We start from the raw sequence: 22,995 nt of genomic DNA on the forward strand, positions 1-22,995 counted from the left end.
ACCAGGTTTTCATGTTTTCACAGCTTTATTTTCTCATTGAAGGTCAAGCAAAGTGAGTTTATAGAACACATAGCTAAAGTGCTTGACTTCTGAACCTCTTTATATGTACTATATCGATGCAGCCTATAAAAATGGGTTTTCTTTATAAAATACAAAATATATTTGTAATTGTTATCAGAATAGAAGAAAGAATCATAAGTCTATTTCTTTTCCCAATAACGCTGCAATACTAATTAGAAATGAAATTTTAGAACTGTTGTATCAGGCAATGGAAAACAGTTTGGCCTTTTCTACTACAAAAGCAAAGCTGTCTGTATTATGAAGCTATATTTTCAAAACAGCTACAAACACTGCACTATCACACAGAAATGACTGCAAAGCTTGCACATCAATGTCATTCTTTATGCAGGGTGGTTTCATTTTGACAAATCTAGAGGACAGCTAAAGGACAGCATACAACTTGTGGAAAGTCAGCATGTGGGACAGCAGAGAACGCATTACATTCAAGTTAACCCATTCAAATTAGTCTGTCCCTGTAGTGTATTGGTGAGACCTTCTTGGTGCAATGACATGGCAGAACAGGAAACCTGAAAGGTTCATTTGAAAAGCAAGTTATCTGGGATTATTTACATTCATATTTATAATTTCCAAAATTTTCCATTTTCATTTTGCTGCAGATATTTCTGTTAGTTAATTACTTTGGGGAAGTTGCCTGAAAGGAAAATAGATCCTTTTCCTTCTGAGTTCACAGTTTGAAGTTTTGGTATACTAGAAAATGTTTAAATTTGGGAACTGATGTACAACTGAGACTTGAGAAAGTAGATTTTCCCTAATCCTGTGGGAAGGGCAGTTCTGACTTTAGACATGTTGCTCCTCTGCCTTCTGTTTCACTGAAATGGATACTTACTGTATATACCACTTAGCCCGGTAGCCTTCTACAGAGTACAGCACTGAAATCATCACTGAACAATTTCACACTGAACTGGAATGATCCTCATAAATCGTAACAGCCAAAGATTCAGAATATGATACTGTAGTTTTGAGTAAGTGTGATTCCATGGATTCTCCTGGAGATGTTCTTGATCTAGTCCAGTACAAGGAAAGGATAAGATTTTCTCCTTCTTTTTTGTTTGTTTGTTTAATGAAAGTAAATATTTGGAGTCAGAGTGTTAGACGGCATTTTGTAGAGCTGCATGATCTATGAGTTTTTCCAGAGCCAGCTTCTTAGAAAAGCATAACAAAAAGCTATATCATCTACATCTGATTTTCATGAGCCAATGTATGCAATTACATGCAAAATTATACTAAAAATTTCACTTTCTAACATTTGCTCATTTTGGAGAGTGAGAACCGCTATTGTCTCCATTCACTTAAACTTTCTCTGACTGAGCTAAACGGCTTTGCTAAATAACTGCTGCTCCGCCCATCACTTCTGTCCATTTCTGTCTGACTCCAATCCTCCATAACCCATACAGTTTTCCTGTTGGAATAAGTTGTCACCAATGTTGTCCGCTACTATACATTATCACACCTATTGCTCTCCAGCCCTGCAATACCCCTTCATGTCTGCCTAGCCCCCTGACTGTCCTTATTCACCTCCTTTCTTATAATCCTTTATCAGCTTTTGTTATGTGTGCACCTACTGTGACGTACTTAATAAATCAAAGTTTTTTGTAAAAGTAAATGTTTAAGCAATTAACTATGCAGATCTCGAATTATTTGATGCATCATCACTGAGTTTCCCATTGTCTTCCATTGTAAGGACGAGAGTATTTTTAAAAATTTATTTCATCTGTACAGTTACCTAAGCATTAATAAAGAAAATATAAAGGGAGAAGCCCTACACATTTTTATATAGGTTATACTCAAGAGGCAATGAATGTAAAAACATGCGTTTATAGACACAGACTGTTGCCAGCTCCTCGGTAGCTAACGTGCATCAGCAGTAACTCCTGTGAACCCACCAGACTTTAAACAAATGCCTGGGAAAGCAGTCATGGCCAAAGTAGCTGGGGTGGTACACCACTTCGTGGCATCAGAAACAGGTCTTTAAGGAGACAGAGCAGTGACAGCCAGGATACTGTGAATGAAATCTATTCAGTTTTCTGTTATTAATTATATGCCTATTTGCTATATAAAAAAACCTGTTAGGTCACCTGAAACCTGCCCTGATGTGCTGAGCTGCAATGAGTTTTTCATATGCTTGAAACGTCACAAGACAGGAGGTTAAAAGATCCATTTTAAAAGATGGTCAGGCTGTGCAGCAACCCCTCCTCTGAGGGACAGCAGTAGATGCCACAGGACCCCTGGCCCCCAGGCTGTAAGGGGGCAGGTCCGTGCTGGAGGGTGACCTGGCACTGTTTGCTAGAGCGTTCTTGGGCTTTTCTGGTTCTTTTAATTTTCAGTAACAGATTTTATTTATTTATTTCTTTTAAATAAAGATTCAAGTGTTTCTTGCCCAAGATAAATTCCAGAAGTGTAAAACATGGGGAAAGTGATGGTGCAATTTCAACCCTCAACAGGCGTGCCAAAAGAGATACTTTCGTGTACATGCTGCAGACCACAAGACAGAGTGGAGCCATGGCTGTGCTGACCTTCCCTACCCAATCAATCTGTTTCATGTTTCACTTATACCCTGCAGTACCCCATGAAAGTCAGTAAAATGAAAATAACCATTGTTTTCCTACCTGTCTTCAGATGTTCAGATAAATTTGTCAGTCTTGGAAAGCACTCTTCGCTTTATTAATATAATAGCTCTGTGGTGCCGCTTGGCAAACAAACCATTATGCAACCTTTAGCTCTTATACAGCAAAGCCTCAAAGGGCATATAAATTTTAGCTTTTCTTGAGGTCTTAGGAAGGCCAGATAGCTTAAACACTTAAAGTCATTGAACTGGGAAAGATTTCCTGCACTACTGATGCTGCTCACCCTCTTATTTTGGGCAACCAGGTCATACAAACTCATGAAGGAAGTTAGCAAGCTCCTTATGTATAAATATTTGGGCTTTTTTGAGCAGTGGGGAAATCATAACTAAGGAGTCAGTTATCTCTAGGGTAAGGAAATACACCAATATCAACTAGCAACTTCTAAATATGGTTATATATTCAGGACACATGGCATTGGTGAATGCATTTGCAGATTAGGCATGGAACTTTGTATGCATATTGTGGATTTGCAAGAGTGTGACTGAACTGAAAAATCTCTGCTATTTTTGGGATAGAAACTAAGTGTGTAAATCTTCATTGATCACATTTATCTTCTTCCTTCTACATACCTAATTTATCATTCTAATGCACAACATTTTACATTAAACTCAGGAAAGCAAAGCAGATTGAAAAGAAGTGCTTCAACAGCATTAACATACCATTGCAAGCAACCCAGCAAAGTAACCCTTTCCCCTAACATTTCACATCAATGCCAAACAGGTCTCCATTCAAAAAGTTATATATTATTTTTGTATTACACTTGCCAAGAGGAAAATATAGATAAGAATCCCTTTCAGAAATCAGGGTTACAGAAGCAATTTTCAAACCTGGCTTCCCATACAAGCTCTACAGATGGAGAGGTGCTGTCAGGGCTGCAGATGACCATATGTTGATACTGCAGACAGAAGCTGGTGGTTACTAGCAAGTGAATTACTGAGGTCAGATACAGCATCATTTCAGCTCTTCTGGATATAAATTTAGTGATATAATTAGACATAAGCACATTAAAATAATAAGATTTTTCACTGTTCTGTCATTCAGTTTCAGTATCTTTGACCAAATTTTATTCTTCTCCTGGTTGGATCTGTTGCAAATTTTCCCATCAGTTTTTATTAAGTGGTTTAATGTTTGTCTGGCATTAGGTCCCAGGTAGACATGAAGGCCCCCTTGTGCTGGAGACAATATTGTCTGCCCTGTCATAGGGAAAAATTTGTCTGTGATTTAAGGAGGTGGTAGAAGAATCTGTAGTAAGATAATCTGAGGTTCACCAACAAAAAGGAGAGTTGTGGTGGTAGTGAAAAATCAAACCGTGCACTTATACTGCTTAACTATTGCACAACTGGAGAGCCCCAAATTGTCTGAATTTTAAAACCATATAAACAAACGCAAAAATAACCTCAGCTGCTGTTCAGGCTGGCCTTCACTGTTTGAAACTTGGCCAACATTGCTCAGAAATTGCAGTGTTTTTATCCACGAAGAATGTTCTGTTCTAATAAATCACTAGGACATTCCACCACATCCTGTCCTGTCCTGCTCTGCCTTCACTTGGTACTGAGAATCTTGCTCTGCCCTTCTGAAACCAGTGGAACATACACCTACTTGTTAGTTTATGCTTATTTTAAATAATAAATCGGGCTCTCCTTGATAAAGACAATTAAAATAGCAACAAAATCACTGCTCAGCAAGAGTGAATAAGGAGTAGTCATTGCAATGCTGAGAAAAACACCGGTGGCAGCTATCCACCCCCTTTAAACAAAAATTCTTGGAGGTTTGAGACATAAAGGACTTAGCACAGAATTATTTTTTTTCCCAGAAAAGCTGAAAATTTACCTTCTTTTTTTCATTTTGGTATTTTATATTTATAACTTTGAGACAGTGAGGTGCTTGGAACAGTGATGACAGTCTTTCTTCCAGCAGAAGGACATGTATTTGTAGAATTTCATTGACAGATTCTTCATATGTAAAAGTAGGAGGCTATGTTTCTCTTTGTATAACTCATGCTATAGTGGTTGTGAAATGAGACTGTAAATTAGGGTGAGATAAGTCCATAGGGACAAAGACTCTTCCACTCATTTCAGTTGAAAGAAGGGAGATGAATGTTTCTCAGACCTGCATTCCCCCATCTTTATCCTTTCTCTGCTTAATCTAATGGGATTACTGGGAATCGCATAATTTTTGATTCCAGTTTTCTTCTATTCTCTCTCTGACTGCAATGTTCTCATATGTTTTTCTCTACTACAGTATCAATCTCAATGAAGTTTTACAGAAAGCTTGCAGTTGTATCAACTGGTATCCAACTGATTCCATGGTATATTATTACAAGAACTTTGTTTAGTGGCTGTTAAAGCTATGGTGGAAGAGATCCATTGACTCCAGGATCTACAAAGAAAATCTCTAAGGAGAAGGAGTAATTCTTTTACTCTGCCATCGTATTCCTTAATGTTATGAACATAACAGAGAGTAACTGTGTATTCACAACCATCACTGGACAGTACCACAAAGCAGTATGTTCCTAACTTCATCAGGTTTTCTAAAGTCAGTCTCCTACTGAAACAGTGTAGTAGAACAACACATAGATCTGACTACTGTTTGTCCTACATAGCAAAAAAGTTTGAGACTCAGTGCTTCTACATTAATTTTTTGTGCAAACAACTATGTGGTAGCACAACAGAGAACTCACCTGGAAAATTGTCAGCAGTCTCCAGAGAGTATCATACCTGGAGTTCTTATCTTGAACTGGTTTGAAATATATGGACACGTATACACACAGATTCCATTAATTTTACTTCCAAACACAGAAACTTCACAACAAAATTTGTCCAGACAGCAAAGCCAAGTGTCAAAGAACATAAAAGACAGCATTAATTTTGTCTGAGAAGAAGTGCAAAAGAAGCTTAAACCAAAATTCACATATTCTTGTAGAAGGTCACTGAAATATAAATCTAGACAAAATCTGATAGATTGGTCTGAAAAACAGACGCAAGAAAAGGAAATGCAGTATAAATATTCAAAGGAATTTTGATTACAGACATGTCTGCAGTTTCAGCAAGCCTGAAACGGAAGCTTATTTTCAAACTGCAGCCATCTGCTAATGGTGTATCATAACCCAGCACAGCAGTCTTCAGTTCTAGACCAATTTTCATATAGGAATTTTTACCTGAAACAAACTTTCTTATGTCCAGGAAGGAAAATCCATGTCGCAGGGTCAATTGCTATTAAACAATTTTCTTGACAATGTTTCAAAACGGTACATTCATCCATCACAGAATTTATGATACTTGTTATTTTAAATTTATTATATTTCAGTAAAGCATTAACATTCAGATATGTTGTTCTCAAAGGCCATGACCTTCCAGAGACTCAGCTTTACATGTTGAGAACATTCCCCTGGAAACAGACAGCTCTCACATAAGAATCTTTGGGGGGATCCAAACTATAAGGTGTTAACATGAAAAGGGTTAGCAAAATGTCACATGTCCATGTCTTTATCTGTGGTTCATTTTTAGTTCATGCCAACAGCAATTTCTTTTTTCATGGTGATCCACACTTTCTTTGTAAATTGACTGTGTCCCAGTCAACACACATCACCACAGCTGGCTCATACTTAGGCTTTTTTTAGTGCTTGGTGCCTGGTTTCTGCAAATGTCTCCTTTTCAAGGTAATTTTAATTTATCTCCAGGACCTAATCGCTTCTTTTACAGTTAAATTTGGTTAACACACATACTTACATCAGGGACTTCGAACTCTCTACACCTTTGACCATCTTTCTCCCGTCAAGGCAAATATATCTCAGGTGCAGCAATTCTATGTGCGTCTGCTCACAGAATGGCATGAGAGGGCAGAGTGCAAAACAGAAGGATAATCTGACTGCCTAAATCAAACAAGATAAATCTTTAACAGTACTAATACCCGTGATAATTTGTCTAGTTGCAGCTGATGGGCCTTCTAGAGGTAGCTGATGGAAAATGGAACATTTGCGGAGGACAGTGTTTCAACTACCTGGTGCATCAGCAGGCAGAGTAGAGACATTTCAAAGAGGAACATTTTTGTTAAAGGATAGTGTTCTGTTCTTTCTGACATCCAGCTTTATGCACAAGTTCTGTTTTTTTTCCTCTACATGACTGATATTTTCATGCTTCAGAGAGCAAATAAGTTCTGAAGAAATGTAACAGGGAATAGCAAATGATGTTGCAAACCCAAATGTAAATGGAAAATATGAATGTGACAATGAAAGCCCCTTATTTTTCTTACCTCATTTGATAATGGAGAATTTGATTGGCCTCGATCGGTACTCAAAGTTTGCCCTGATACATGCTGGTACATTTTTAACAACATTAATCATATCCTGTCAGTCCTACTGTGATGCATCGGCTTTTCAGACTAGAGTCATAGAGCTATAGAGCAGTCTTTCAATCAAATCTGGAAAGGTGTCTGTTGAGGCATTGAAATGAGAGCATTATGGATTTTAAAAGCTTCAGTAATAATGTTTTTAGGTTATCAGCTTTGATTTATGTACTTTAAAGTTTGCAATACAGAAATGTGCAGATTGGTCCAGCACTTAGCAAAGGACTGATATTAATTCTGAAAGTACTGAAAGCTTATGCTCCTGTGGATGGACCAACCCTTGAAGTACAGGGTTCAGAAAATCTTAGATGTTAAATCTGAATGGCTAGACAGATGCTGCCAAATATGTATTTTTTTCTTGCCATTGCTTTAGCTCTTTCTTTGACTGCCTTGTGTATCCCCTCCTGCTCTCTGAAAGTTTGTCTGAGTACCTGTGCTGTGACTACAGAAACAACAGTGGAAAGTCTACCTGTGATAAAACGTAGAGACATGATGACCATTCAGTGAACTGTGCACAATCATTCCTGTATATCTGTGCTCTGAATGTGCCTGTTTACTGAACAGTCCGGTGAGCATAGGTATACCTTCTGGGAAATGGCAGTGGGTGAGTTTGGAGAAGAAAAAGTTTTGTTGTTTGAAAGGTGCCTGGAAGACAAATGTAGATCAGTGAAACCAAAAAAAGTGAAGCCTTCAGCCTTAGGAAATAGTTGCTTCCCTCACAATGAAAATCTCATTACACTGGCAAAGAACTGAAATCTCATTCCCTAAATGTGACTCCTATTAGATCCTAAACTCTGCAATGAGTACCTCCTAGATGTCATGAACCCTTACATGTAGCATTGAGGTATAAGACAGATTGTGACAGAAGGCATGATTCTCTTTGTTTGCCAACATATATGCATGCTATGCCCTGTGCTTCACTAAAAATGTATTTCTGGATAGTCTTGTCTTGGCTATTGCATGCTGGGCGATGTGAAAAATCTCTGGAAGTAACTGGATACTTTCAGCTGGGAGCGTCTTTCTAGTGTGCAGGGTCAGGCCAGGTGAAGAGAGGTACAGCTAGGAAACAACTGAAGAACTGGTCCAGACCCGCTGAGTGGAACAGAGCGGAGGCAACAAGGCAGATATCAGAGAGGGTGGAAAGAAAGGGACCCGGAAAGTCTGTAGCAGCTCAGGAAGTCACTGGAAAATGCTGGACTGGGATCAAGCATGAAAGAAATGGCCTGTCTTGAATGGGCAGAGTGGGTAGGGTAGAGATTTTTTTAGTTACCTTAGTCCTTTGTTCCACTGGGAAGATCTAGGACTCCTTCTAGTTAAATTTCCCCTGTTCTAATGAAACAAGAAGGGAGTTTTGAAGATCTCGTGTTGAGTACATTTTAAAGAAAAGGTGCAGGCAGGTCTGTCATAAAGCTCTGGCCAACACAGAGCTGTATCAGAAGAACATAACAAATGTCCATTTCTGATTCAAAGGTTGTGCGGAGCCAAAGAAATGTTCTTAGCCCTTCATGGGAGAGCCAATACTAGCTCTTGTTTTGCTGTTGTAATTAAGATAATCCTTATATTGTATTTAAATTACTCTCTTCTTTTTTTGTATACCGGTTACATAAGGGTTATTCAACAATCCAAAGGTAACCATACATTAGAAAGACAGTCCCTGCTCTCCTCACCCCTCCCCAGCCTGGCTACAAAAGCATTTTGTTTCTCAAGGCACTTGTAGGGTAATTTCAGAGATGAGAGAAGCCACGCCAGTTCTCTTCATAATGGTGAAGCAATATTTAACAAATACTGTGATGCTGCCTAGCAAAAAAGCTACTGGAAATACGCTGATTACTATTATGCAAGTGTGGAATAAGGAATGCCTAAATCTTAATTTAATCTTAAATCTTAATTTAAACCTTAATCTTAAATTAAATACTGTCATGTACACAACAATGTGCTCATACACGTGTGTGTGTGCATGTGTGTGTGTGCATGTGTCTGGAGTTCTGCCTAGCATCATTCCCCCCCACCCCCACCCCCTCATTTTACTCATGTTTCTCTTGAAGGTCAAGCAGAAGCAGGAGTGAGATGTAATCTATTCCTTCTAATTAGTCACAGACCGAACTGGTCCTTTACAAAATCGGTCAGCAACACATGAGCAAAGGCACATGAGCATACCTGACAGGCAGTAATCTGAACCCTTTCTTGAGTCGTGATGTGTAAGAGTGAAAAGCCCAACTTGACCTTTATAGCTGAGATTGAATTTTCAAGACAGGTGGGGAGACACTAATTGTGAACTGCACAAGGGCAGTCATCAACAGATGATGCATGTGGATTCACACAACTACTTGCTACAGGCATCAGTGCAAAAGTTTATTCTGCCGATTATTTATTCTCATTTTTACTTTCTTCCTCTCAGCCTTTTCCCCTTTCCTCGTCTGATTGATACTTGACTAATACAAAGGAAGTGAAATCCTGTAGTGTCTGCTTGTCATCTTCACACTCCTTCTTTGGAACTCATTTGGCAAGAAGTGCAGGTATCTTGATGGGTATTTATTACAGTGCCGGATCAAAGCTTGAGGACACTGGCAGTGTCTGAATCTGCCTTTGATCCACAGATAGTATTTCAATTAAAGATGGGTTTGGCAGTACCTCTTGGTTTTCCATCAAACTTTACATCACTTTACATTCCCCTTTTCAGTCCTACGCTGGAATTTTCCAGGGAAATGTCATGTCATTATTATTATTTGTTTTTCAGATCCTTCTCAAGGACTTAGTCCTCGTCATATAACAGTACAACTCTTGTTTGATATTACCCCTTTCAACCCCTTTATACTAGACTAGTATAATCCCTCTGTGATTTTAAATTAATTCTTCCCAAGATAGCGTTCCTTTATCTTGTATGCCTTGTTTATTTTATTATGAGGTATATACCTTTACATTTAATGGTATTAAAACAGATTTTAGTTCCTCGCAGTCAGTTTTCCTGATGATGGACACCATTCTGTAACAGGGACTCCACCTCTCATTTTCAAGAAGGTGGAAAATGAGTTAGATAAAGAAAAGGATGTTAATACTAACAAAAACATGAAGATAAATATCAAATTAAATTCTTAAAAAAGAGTGAGCATTAGAAAGCAAGGACTAACATTAGTCTCAGGAAAAGGAGACTTGGAGACAAATTCATGCAGTTAAAGGGGAAGAAGGAAAGAGTAGGGTTTTTTTTTGTTTTAAAAATATTTTATGGGATAAGTTAGCTGCTGAAGAAAAAAGTATTTGCCAGTCATTTGTAAGAAATTATTTGAGCAACTAGAAGAGCAACTCACAAACAAGTAGATAAGCCCTAGCACTTTCAATACAGCTGCATCACAGTATAAACAGAAAATTGGTAGTGAAGATATAACTGATGCCAACCCTTCCTGCTGCAAAACCTAGGCAGATTTTTAGGGAAATTGCAGGCTTTGTTGAGACATTTATTCAAATCACAATGTCATTCTTGGATTCTACTAGGTGGTGTTATCTTAATCTGCATCCAGCATATTACTGTCATGTTTTGCAATAATGCATCACACTCCATCTTGAGAACTTTTCAAGTATTTTTATATCCAAAGTCGAGAGTGGTCTTTGATCTCTTGCCAGCAGTGGTTTGTGTTGGGTGCACATGGAGTCACGCTGTCTCTACAGCTCTTGCCTCCTGCTGCCAGGTAAGAAGTTTGTAACTTCTGTTTGTCCCTGGTTGGAGCAGTGGGTGATGAGGGGACCCAGAGGGCAGCTACCCTGATCAAGTGACCCCGTTGAGACAGACACCCTTTTTGTGTGTGGAGCCAGAACAAGCCACTGCCTGGCGTTTCATTTAGAGGTCCATGTCTGACCACCAAGAGCTTGCATTTTTTCCTTTGGCAGTTGATTTGTAGCCCCTGTTAGGGAGGAGCGTACCTATGGCTACACCTACACAGCAGCACACAGCCCCGCTTCTCAGTTGCTAACCTGGGGACGTGAAAAGCAGCTGTCCGTACGCTTGCAGCTGCTAGTTGATCGACCAAACAATAAGGTGGGTAAAGCGCAGCAACAGGTCATATTTAAACAACATATTATTATGAAAAATACCTGCAAAGTTTTTAAAAACCATGTGTAATTTTCCATTTCTTATATAAATCTGCACCTGTTCACACACCAAAAAGGAAGGATCTGAGAACTAAATATACCACAGCCCTCAGAACAGGGCGGTCAGTCATTTCTTTTTACTTCAGGATATGCTGGTCCAAAAAACCATTCCCATTAACTCTGAGACTAATAAACTCACTTGTTGACCAACTAGTAATCTCCCTGGAACAACGTGTGTCTCTTAACAAAAGCATTCTGGAGGGAAAAAAACTTAAATAAAACCAAAAGCTTATCTAGTTTTTCACTAAAATGTAACATTATTCTAATCTGACATAATACAAATCATCTAGATTGCTACCTAGAAAAAATTCTCTGCTGGTTTGTCCAGCATTGGCTGTTAGCATGTGAAGCTCTCCCACCTCAGAAATATTTTGTCTTCCGGTGAGTCATGGTTTGCAGGAAGAGGTAACAACTTTTAGATCAAAAATTATCGTTATAAAAAGGCAAGCTTTTAGGTTCCAACCCTCTTGTGGGTTTGGAAAACAGTAAATTTTTACTTTTGTTTTGATCTCTGCACTTCCTAGTTAGTGAAATGAGGTGTTCGATGCATCAAAGATAGGGACCTTGGAGAAGATGACTTCCAAGAGCTCTTGAGAAGTGCTTTTTATTGAACTGTTCAATGTTTTTTCCAGTTTTCTGGTTTTGCAGTCCCATTTTGGTTTAGATTTATACACTCTTGGAGTAAATTCTAGTTGATTTTCTAAATATTAGTGATTCAGGGACTTTCAATAATCATATTATTGTTTATACTTATAGTAATACTTTACTAATGTAATTACTTCAGAAATATGTCGTGGTTTAACCCCGGCCAGCAGCCAAGCCTCAGGCAGCCGCTCGCTCACTCCCTCTCACCCAGAGGGATGGGGAGGAGCATCGAAAAGGAATGTAAAACTCAAGGGTTGAGATAAGAACAATTTCATAATTGAAATAAAATAAAAACGGAAAAGCAATAATAATGGTAACAATAACTGCTATAATGAAAAGGAGGGAGAGTGAGAAAAGAATGAAATCCAAAGGGAAGGGAGGAAAGAAAACAAGTGATGCACAGCACAACTGCTCACCACCCGCTGACCGATGCCCAGCCAGCGCCTGAGCAATGGTCGGCAGCCCCAGACAAGCCCCCCAGTTACATACTGGGCGTGACGCCCCATGGTGTGGAATATCCCTTTGGGCAGCCCAGGCCAGCTGTCCCGGCTGTGTCCCCTCCCAGCTCCCCGTGCCCCCCCAGCCCTCTCGCTGGCCGGGCCTGAGACACTGAGAAGTCCCTGACTGAGGATAGACACCACCCGGGCACAGCCAAACCCACCCGTGTGCTGTCAGCATTGCTCGCACAGCACAGCCACAGCACAGCTGCACCCGCTGCCGAGAAGGAAGTTAACTGCATCCCAGCCAAAACAAGGACATATTATTACCTTACTTATGTAATTACTTAAGTGATACCTTAATGCATAGCACTGAGTAAATACAGATACACATTTTAATGACTTCTATATTACAAGCACACAGTTTAAAACATTTTTTGTCTGTGTGCCTGGGACATGAGCTCAAGAAAGTAAGTTTTTGTGTTCCAGAAGAGTTATGCAAATGAAATTCACCTCTGGTCAGAGAGGAGGAATGCAGTGTATGTATCAGGTAAGAATTCATAGTTGTTTTTATATAAGCTCATGTGCTGGCTTACAGAGACAAATTTCATCCACACCGAATGATGTACAAACTGCACAACAATACCTTAATGACTCCTCAGATATCTAAGCTGTTAATTGCTATTCTGTTAAGAAAATGCAGAAAATTATTGATATGGGACATATTGCGCCATGCTCCATTTCTTCCCATGTTATTGACCACAGAGCCAACTTGTTTTAATGACTCTGAGAAATTATATATTCTGCCATGTAGTGGAAATGTGGTAGTTTTAACATCCATAAACCAGACCACTGGATTGGTTTGTGTGACTGCCACATAGTATCAGGAAATACACTGTGGAACAAAGTTATTCACGCAAAGGATGTTATAGATTCAAACTGATTGTTTTAATTTGGAAAAATTCAGGTTTGAATTTTATCCTCAAGTTCCGGTTTTCAGCTATCAAGTAATGGTGCTAACTACTTCAGGAATGGGATTGTGCTTTTTTTTTTTTTTTTTTTTTTTTTTTTTGTGTGTGTGTGCATTGGAGATTCTTTCCTTGCTTGTAAATTAAGTGACAGAAAGGATATATAATGTGATTATTTTAGCAAGCCTGCAAAAGCTAGGAAAATTCTGATTGAGTTGCAGCAGCAAACAAAGCAAAATTGCCAACAGCTTAGAAAGAATTGGAGGAAATCACCAGTCAAAGGGAGTATTACAAAATGTAATGACAGAAAACAGCAAACTCAGAACACATTTATGCTGAGAGACAAATGTGAGACTGACACAGTCCAGAGATGCTTCTAACAGTGCTTTGAATTGGGGCACTTTCTAAACCATTTACTGAACATGGTCCTAAAAATAAAGTTTAGCAGGGGAACACAGGATGCGTGTGGTTGCTCACTGGGGGAAACTACACATCAGAGAGACAGCCAGAAGCAACAAACAGGGGAAGAAGCACTTCTTGCCCTACAAATGATTATATGGAATATTAAAATATGTGTTGCAGCTAGGTCTAGCACAACTGAAACTTTTTGTAAACAAGATATTTTTAAAACCCTTGTGGAAGACCTAGCTTGCCACATTTCAAAGGGATCTGTGTTCAGAAGGCAGACGGTCAGCACACTGCATAGACACGGACCTCTTCAGATCTGATCAGTAAAACTGAAGCACCCAGATGACTTAGTCACCAACAAGTGTTTATGTGGCTGCCTGGTTTTGATGAGATTCCTCACAGACTGACATAGGAATTGGGTTGATAGTCCCCATGCTTTGACTCTCATACTTTGGATTTGGTCTTTCTTCTCTGAGCAATTACTAGAATACAATTGCAAGTTGTTTGTAAATATGAATTCACAGAAGATTACTTTTCTACTGAGCTGAAAAGGAAGGAGGTCTATTCCTATATAATTATGACTCAAGAAAACACTATACAATGAGTTTTTAGTTAGCTTTTCTCTTTAAACCATTTTAATTAAACATTTAAGAACTAAGGCAAGACATAATTATTGACATAATCTTTATTTCTGGTTGTGATTTCAATGCAGTTTTCAATTCATTAGAATCCTGTATAGCAAGCCTTCAGAGATGTTTCTGTGCTTACTAATCAGATTCAAAACTAGAATATTGTTGCTAAATACTTAAACATCTACAGTAAACTAATCAAATCACCAGATTTTCTTGTTTGCCTGTGGCAGAGAGAAAGTCACTTAACCAGTGGAATTCCCTCAGCAGGAAATCTATCTTTAAACTGAGTAAATGTATAGACAGGCACAAAAGCATAAAGAATGATTTTCTATAGGCAGAAAAAGAGTGAATCTCATGGATACTTCCATAATTCAGTTTACTTTCTGAATCTCACATCACAAAATAATTAATGAAAAAGAGTGACCAAAGGAGGTTTTCTGATTTTTCTTAAGATCTTGATTTTTCATAACACATATATGATAATAGAAATGAGATAAAAATTACTATCTGCTTTGTGTCAATGATTTAACCTTTTCCCCACCGTTCCTTCCAAGTGGCTAAATCTCCTTCTGTCCTAGAAGTGTAGCATATTGAACCAACAGTTTGGTTTGTTTAAAACATCTTTCCTAGTAACTGACTATATACATGTTTTATCCTCTGCTCAATTTGGTTGTATCTAAGTGAATCCCATTCTAAGGGACAAAATATTTCAGTTGTCCTGTGGCTTGGAAGACTTTTAGTTGTGTCAAGAATACTGATTGCATTTAAAAAGTTTAGAGTAAGTCAAACCCCTGAAAATTATCTTTGTTTATAATACACTATAGAATATAAACTGTATGAGACTGAGAGTGTTTCTCAAAGTTTAGGCAGTGCTACAAGCAATGATGCTCCTATCTTATTGTGGCTTTTTAATAACATGTCAAAAGCTTATTTATTATTATCTCTGTTACAAAGAAATATTCTTACTAGGCTTATATGATAATTAGCATTATGGTATACGGTACTAGTTCTGCATTTCAGAAGTGTTTAGTTTTCTTGTATAAGACGTTAATTATTCTATATTCTGCCTCTCTTCTAAGAAAGCCAAGCTTTTGCCTAGTTTTGCCTAGGATTTCAGAAATTTAGTGACCAAATTGGACTCAGTCATTGTTTCCATCACAAGACCATCTCTCTGATGTCAGTTACATTCATAAAATTAAAATGCCTGTTAGTCCAACTAAACACAGGTGCCAAATAATAAAAATATTAAAGTAGCATTGTGCCTCTGTCAGCCTGTTTTGACGTCTACATAATCATGCATATTTTGTTTTTAAAGGCAGTTTTATACTGTTAAATTGATTACTTGGCTACTTTTTCCATTTGGATTGCCCAGCTCTTGTTCAATTCCATGCTGTTTTCCTTTGAGTCTTAATTACTCTTCACATAGTGAAGAGTACAAGAAATACAGTCCATACAGAAAACATGAGGGGTTCTAATAGCATGGAAACTGCTGTCAAGGTACAGTGTTGGTGTATTTTTGTGGACATCAGTTGAGTTACTGCAAATGGGAAAGCAGAAGGTAAACTTCTAATAGTAACAGAATTCTTTATTATTATAAGCAAACCTGCCAAGCAGCTTGAGAAGTAAAGCCTTAATATAATTTTGTGCTAATAAACCAAGGAAAACGAATACAACTTCAGTATTTTAAAAGCTTCTCTCTTTTTTGCACAAATGTTGTCAGAAGTTCTTGATGGCACAAGCCATTAAGTTTTCCTGGCAGCCCCTCAACAAGCTGCTTGTTACTCTAAGTAGTTGCTCTGTGTTGTCTGCAAATCTGCAGCCATGTCTGTACTCTGATGCCAACATTGTGATCCCTCTTGGCCTCACACAAGATGGTGCTTAAGCACCAAGCTGGTCTCTGTGCACTGGTGTGTCTTGCTGCACCTTTCAATCATTTTCAGGTGTCTTCATTTTTTTGTTGTTGTTGTTGTATCCTGAGCATCAACCTCACTTTTACACAAATCCAAACCTCTGTCTTACTCATATACTCCAAACCCCCCCTAGTTTAAATGTAAACGTGGTCTTTGTTTATATGAACCCCAAAACATAGCTTGGCATCACACTCTGAAGCTAGGCACTACACCCTCCCCTCACCTTTGTTGGCTAGAAACCAAACACCTCTGTCGAGAAGTGTGCCAAACAGTCTTATTCTGTCCAAAAGTGGTAGTTCGCTAAGAGACATCATACAGGTTGTCATAGCTCCTCTGAAATTGCATTAGTGAAATTTATGACCTTGCATAAGGTTACCAATTACATGGAAAAGCCAAGCTGTTAACATACTTTTTGGTACTTTGTAGTTTTGTGTATTTCTAGGCAAAATGAGAATTCTGGTTCATCAATGACTGCAGCAACGGCCGAAGTTTAAACCAAGTCTTAGAGGGAGCTATGCTGCTGGTCAACACATAACACCCATTACACAGAAGAAGGATGTTTGAGAAATAGTTAGGACAGGGCTTTAATGAAGCTTACGTTTGCAGGCTTGGTTTCATCTTACGGTGACAGAGATTGCTAGACCACAGTAACAGATGGGGTCAGAGGTACAGAGCTACAGCCATGTTTTTTCAGCCGATTACAGTTGTGCTAGGGATGAAGGGGGCTAATGGACTCCAATACTCTGGAACTTCTTTATGGCTTATTTGCATTATTGCATTAAAGTCACTTAGTTTCTCCTAAACAATAGACTAAGCCTAAACTTAAAATGAACTCTGCAGCCCACCAGGTACCTACATACACTGCTGCTCTACCATACCATATAGTTCCCTTACATCCCCAAGATGGTAAATTCAGTCCTATGTTGAGGTCTAGTTCAGTAATCACTAAATACAGAAAACAAACATAAGAAGGGTGTAAATTCTAGCCTTGGTTTAGTCTGGATGATTTATTTAACTGCACTGCATTCTCTTTTCCTACTTTTAACCCTAAACATAATGCATTTCCAAACCAAGTCAGCTGCCTATTCCATCTGCATTTACCTGCTGAGTCTCAGTACCACTTCAGCAAAAAATCAGCACTAGAGTTTGACAAGCTCTAACTGTTATGGCTTCTAGGTCTCAGTTCAACATGTTATGCATCAAAAATATGTTGTCATTGACTTAATATACTTTTATCCTGCTTAGTTTAGGGTTTTTTTTGAATAACAAGTAGAATGGATAAATATTCCTGTTAAAAGTTCTTTAACACAAATCAACACCTGAAACATTTTCTATTTAAGGTATCATAAGATTTTTTACTCTAAGTTACTGTATATTTTAGGATAATAAAGAGTAATTTTAGCTACAATAAAGTTAAATTTACAATTTTACAATTTACAATTCCAATATTTCTTTACATGCAAGCTGTTTTAAACTCTGCTGAAGGGAATTAACTTTAAAATTGCTTTTGAAACACTGTTTTAATTAAATCTTCATTAACTAAGTTGTGTGAAAACATTAGGGAAATTTTGCACATCAGATGTTTTGAATGTTCAGCATAGGTTGCTGGAAGAAATCTGACTGATAAAAGGTTTTTATATTCTTTATATGTTGGCTACACTAGGATACTGAAAAAAATTTACAAAATGGCAGTTAACAATTTACAATGATTTAAAAAACTTAAACTATTGGATGTAAGAATAGTAAGATTTACTTTCTAGTAGAAGGTAGTCTGACATGTCATCCTTCTGAATCAAGCATTCCAATATGGATTGACGGTATTGCAAATCTGTACCTCTTAAGTATTTGCCTGCAATGAATTTTAAAGGGAAAAATTTGTAACAAAAGGTCAGACTTTAGTCTTTTACATTTATCTCAATTGCCTATGGCCACTGCTGGAGACAGGATACATAGCTACATGGACTTTTGATTTAGCATAATGTGTTCATTTCCAGATTCACATTGCTGTGAATGGAACAGCTAGAGATCTGATCACTAAATATTATTCTTCTATTACATTGCAGTTATTATTTGGAAAGCTCTGGGTTTATTTTTGGCAGCAGTGCAAGACCTATAGACATATACTGGCCCTGCAGTTTATCTTGAATTTATTTCAGCTGAAAAGTTTAAGATATGTGTGTTCACTTTCCTACCTATACTGGTGCAGAAAACTGAAGATTTTTATTCCCTGTATGTAAGGTCATCATAAACTTGTGTCTCTTTTAAAAACTTATCAGAATAATCAGAAATCTTACATGACTATTAGGATTCTATGTTCCCTTGATTGACATTATTTCCTGAGCATGCTGTCCTTAATCTAAGAAGGAAGAGTATGAAGGTAGTCCATTAAGTTTGTGTAAAACATTGAAAAAAATTTCTGAGCATATTTCTCAATCATCGCACACTTTTTGAAATTTTAAATTCTCCCATCATGCTACTTTTAATCTGTAAAAATCTGCATGATTGCTGAATGTATTTAAGTGTCCTTCATATGCTTGGCAAAGCTGTGTGGGGATTTCAAATCAGGTTCTTTAGGGCAGCTGTCTAATTCCTCAGTGCTGAAGTACTGAGCAATGCAGAATCAAGGCTGATTTGTGGGTCTCAGCTGTGGTCCACTGTAAGGTCTAAGCACAACAAGTTCCAAACTTTGGATAATTTTATTTTAGTGCAAGCTATACAAATGAGGCTGGAAGTTTCCTAAAATGGAGACAAGCTTTTAGTTTTCTCAGAAAAAAAATTCTTAAGGGATTTTGCTTACTTATTCCCACTACAAAAAAGCAAAAAGTCACCTGCCCAATGTGAAACACAACGGATTACTCTCTCACCATGTAACGAAAAACAGTCATATGAAACCAGGTCTTACTCCACAAACAGTTTTACAGTATTTGCAGCAGAGAGGAGAACAATGTCTGTTACAAGAGTGACTTGCCCAACCAATTGACTCATGTTTAAGTTGAACACCATTGTCAGGATAGAAAGAGGGAAAACATGGAAAAGATTAAAGGCATATTCTAAGAAAGCAATAGATGTAATATTGCAGTATTGCATAGTTAGCAGTTCCTTACTGAATGGAATGCAACTGCAAGAATCATTAATCCTCTCTAATTCTTTGCCAATCTTGATGTTACAGAAGCAGTGGGAGTAGGACTAATGAATCTGAGCACGGATATTAGTTCTACTTTTGCAATTTCCTGTTTCATTTGTATTCAGTAGAGTACTTCTGCAAAAGAGGAAATGAGAGTTCAAGAAGATATAAAACAAACAGGATGTTGAAAAAAAGATTAAGTAGCTCATAAGAATTAAGAACTGCCCAAACCCCAGTAATTTTTAATCTTTATAAGGGATGTCTCAGATTTACATCATTTCAGGACAAAGAACTACCTTTCCTTTACAAATGTCCTTGCTGGTTCCCAAAATGCCAGGAAACCATCTACAGAACTGTTTCTCCTTTTTATTCTCCCTGCCATTTTTCAATAAGCATAATGGTAATCAACACATACTCCAAAACCTCCTTCTCCATCAATACACAGAGTCCTCTAGGACTCAATAGGCATATGCTACATTTGCCACAATTTAAAAAGCTACCATGAATAGCTCAAACAGGAATGAGTAGATCTGTGATCTATCTTGTAAGCTTTTGTCCCTAATGACTACATAACATCTGGTTCATTTCCTGAATCATGCTGAATTCAAGTTTTTCTCTAGGAGTCAGCTCTGGTCTGAGTACTCTTGCATCATTCAGCTAGTAGCTAGGGATAGTGCTCTGGTCTGGGACAGCCCGAGGCAGAGAGATTTGATGTTACACCCTGAGTGAGATGAAGATGCAACAAATGCCACCAATCAGGAAGGTTTATTGAAGCAAAGTGTTGATAAGAAAAGAGTGATAGGAAAAGGAAGAAAGGATAGAAAGAAAGGAAACCTACTAAGCAGTCAGGACAGAGCTAGTCACCACCATGGATCCAGCAGTGTCCCATTGGTCTGTAGTTTCCTTGTCCGTCAGTGGTGGGGGTCTCCGGATTGCGTGCTTTACTGTACAGTGGTGCAGTCTTTTATAGGGTATTCAGGGAGACCATTTCCCTGACAACATCACGTACCACACGTTCGCACATGCTCCCCATCTTGGCACACTGGTTCTGAGGGGCACATGTGACAGCTGCATGGTCCTTTGTCATGGACTGCACGTGCCTCAGCAGGTTGAGGTTGTCGTGTCTGGACATGTCCTCCAAAACAGCGTAGTTGTTTCTTGACCCCAGCCAATGTCTTGTTTTGGGTAGGTGTTTGGTCTTTGTCTGGCCTACAACTGCCATATTCCCACCAGGTAGCTTTGCCAAGCTCAGCAGGGATGCAGTCAGCTTACAATATGCTGTCCCACAGATAGGCAGTCAGAGGAAGAAGAAAAAGTGAAGGGAACATCTGATCAGGGATGGCTTCACATTTCTTTTTCTTCTTAAAATATCCAGGATCAGAGAAACATAAAATACTGTAAACAATAACAGAGGTCATCAGGAGATAAATGGACTCTGTGGAGGCTTTGAACTGCTAGCAAGAAGAAAGACTGCATGTTTCAGGGACAGATGAACATGCTGTTCCAGGAGCACAAGATAACAGACCAGGTCTGTAGGGGCATCAGCATCTACTCTGGGTTTCTGAGCCCCATTCTATTTCTGGTGCTCCTGCTCCCAGATCCCAGTAGGCAGAGCCCCGGCAGCAAATCATCCCCTTGAGTGCTGGTCTTTCTTGAATGACTGACCCGGGGCCCAAAGTAGTTGGACTAGAGCTAACTTCCCTGACACTGGGACACACTAAAGCTAGGGTTGCAGCTAAACAAGAGAAGCTTTTCTATGTAGATGCATTGGCATTGCAGGATATATGTGTCTATAACTTTAAAATTACATTTCTGTAATAAAAATGGGGGCTGATATAGTAGGGATCACATGGAGATTGACATATCTTTATGACATCTAACCTCCTACCAGTCCCTTTTCCCAGATTCTGCTAATTAATGGATGAACAGGCTCTCAGTAGTTACAGCAGGCTGGCTGGGGGATCCCTAGGCTAGGATGTAAAGAGCGTGGGGTGGCAGCAGTAAGCCTGACTTACTGCCAGAGTCAGTGCTAGGGGCCACAACATTGAACCACAGTGTGCTTTTAGCCATGGCCAAATGACTCAAGGCAGGAGGTAGTGAATGGTACCGGCCATTCAGATCCCTCTTGGGCTGAGGAACCACAAGCAGGAGAATGGTCCCAGACTGGCTCTAATAGCAGAGAATGGAGTTGAAGAAGACCCCAGTGCACCTCATGTCATTGATAATCGTGTCCCCAAATGCTTCGTGGGACTTGTAGGCCTGCAGAGTGGCAGCACTTGCCGCTGGTGTGCAGATAGGAGCCACACCATGGGAAGGGAATGCCAGCAACTGCCCCTGTGCAGTAGGGGAGGTCCTGCTGTACATTGTTGATCAAGGATCTTTTTGGACTTACCTAGCTCATACTGGTTGCCTGATGAGACCTGGAGGTGATAAGACTCTGTTGCACAGCAGCACAAACAATGCTTCCTCCTCCAGTAAGGGATGCTGGAAAATGACTTGCCAACCCTTGTTCTCAAAGACCAGCTCTTTAGGAAGAGTTCTGAAGACTTCCCTCCAGTTTATGAAGTTTGCTATCCATAGTTGATCACTGAGTACTGCCTGATACCAGTAGTGGGACCTGATCCCACGATTGTAAGATCTTGTCTCCACCATGAGAATACTAGTAAGGGCACCCTTTGTCACCTCTCTTGCATGGTAATATCAGTAGCATCATCGTGTTTTCCACACTTCTGACAGCAGTCTGGTCCAAATTCTGGAGCTCCCAGACAAGCTGCTTAGAACAAATTGAGGTGAGGGATGGTCCCACTGTCCGGACATGAGCCAGCAATGTGGCTAAAAAGCCAACTGTATCCTGGGCTGCATCAAAAGAAGCATGGCCAGCAAGCCGAGGAAGGAGATTCTGCCCTTTTACTCCACACTGGTGAGACCCCACCTGGAGCACTGCATTGAGCTCTGAAGTCCTCATTACAATAAAGACATGGACCTGTTGGAGCACGTCCAGAGGAGGGCCACAAAAATGATCAGAGGTGTGGAACACCTCTCTTGTGAGGAAAGGCTGAGAGCGTTGAGGTCATTTAGCCTGGAAGACAGAAGGCTCTGGGGACACCTTACTGTGGCCTTTCAATACTTAAAGGGAGCTTATAAGGAAGATGGGGACAGACAATTTAGTAGGGTCTGTAGTGATAGGACAAGGGGTAATGGCTTTAAACTAAAAGAGGGTGGATTCAGACTAGATATAAAAGAATTTTTTTTACAATGAGGATGGTGAAACACTGGAACAGGTTGCCCAGATTGCTTGTAGATACCACATTCCTGGAAACATTCAAGGTTAGGCTGGATGGGTCTTTGAGCAACCTGATCTAGTTGAAGTTGTCCCTGCTCATTGCAAGGAAGTTGGATGAGATGACCTTCAAAGGTCCCTTCCAACCCAAACTATTCCATGATCCTATGATTCTATGCAAAGTTCTTAAAGCCATATAGACATAGGCAGGACTAAGTTGACTTTGGAACATTCAGAACTTCATCTCAGTACATAAAATTCATAATTCTGAATGTGTAGGCAGACTTCAAAGGCATTTTCCCTTGCTATTTTTTTTCTTTTTTTTTTTTTTTTGTGTGTGTGTGTCTGCATTTAGAACATGTTTCCTTTGATTAGGTGAGCTGTGTAGAAAAGAAATGC

The sequence above is a fragment of the Falco peregrinus genome, chromosome Z (genome assembly GCF_023634155.1).
Source record: "Falco peregrinus isolate bFalPer1 chromosome Z, bFalPer1.pri, whole genome shotgun sequence".
Taxonomy (NCBI): Eukaryota; Metazoa; Chordata; class Aves; order Falconiformes; family Falconidae; genus Falco; species Falco peregrinus.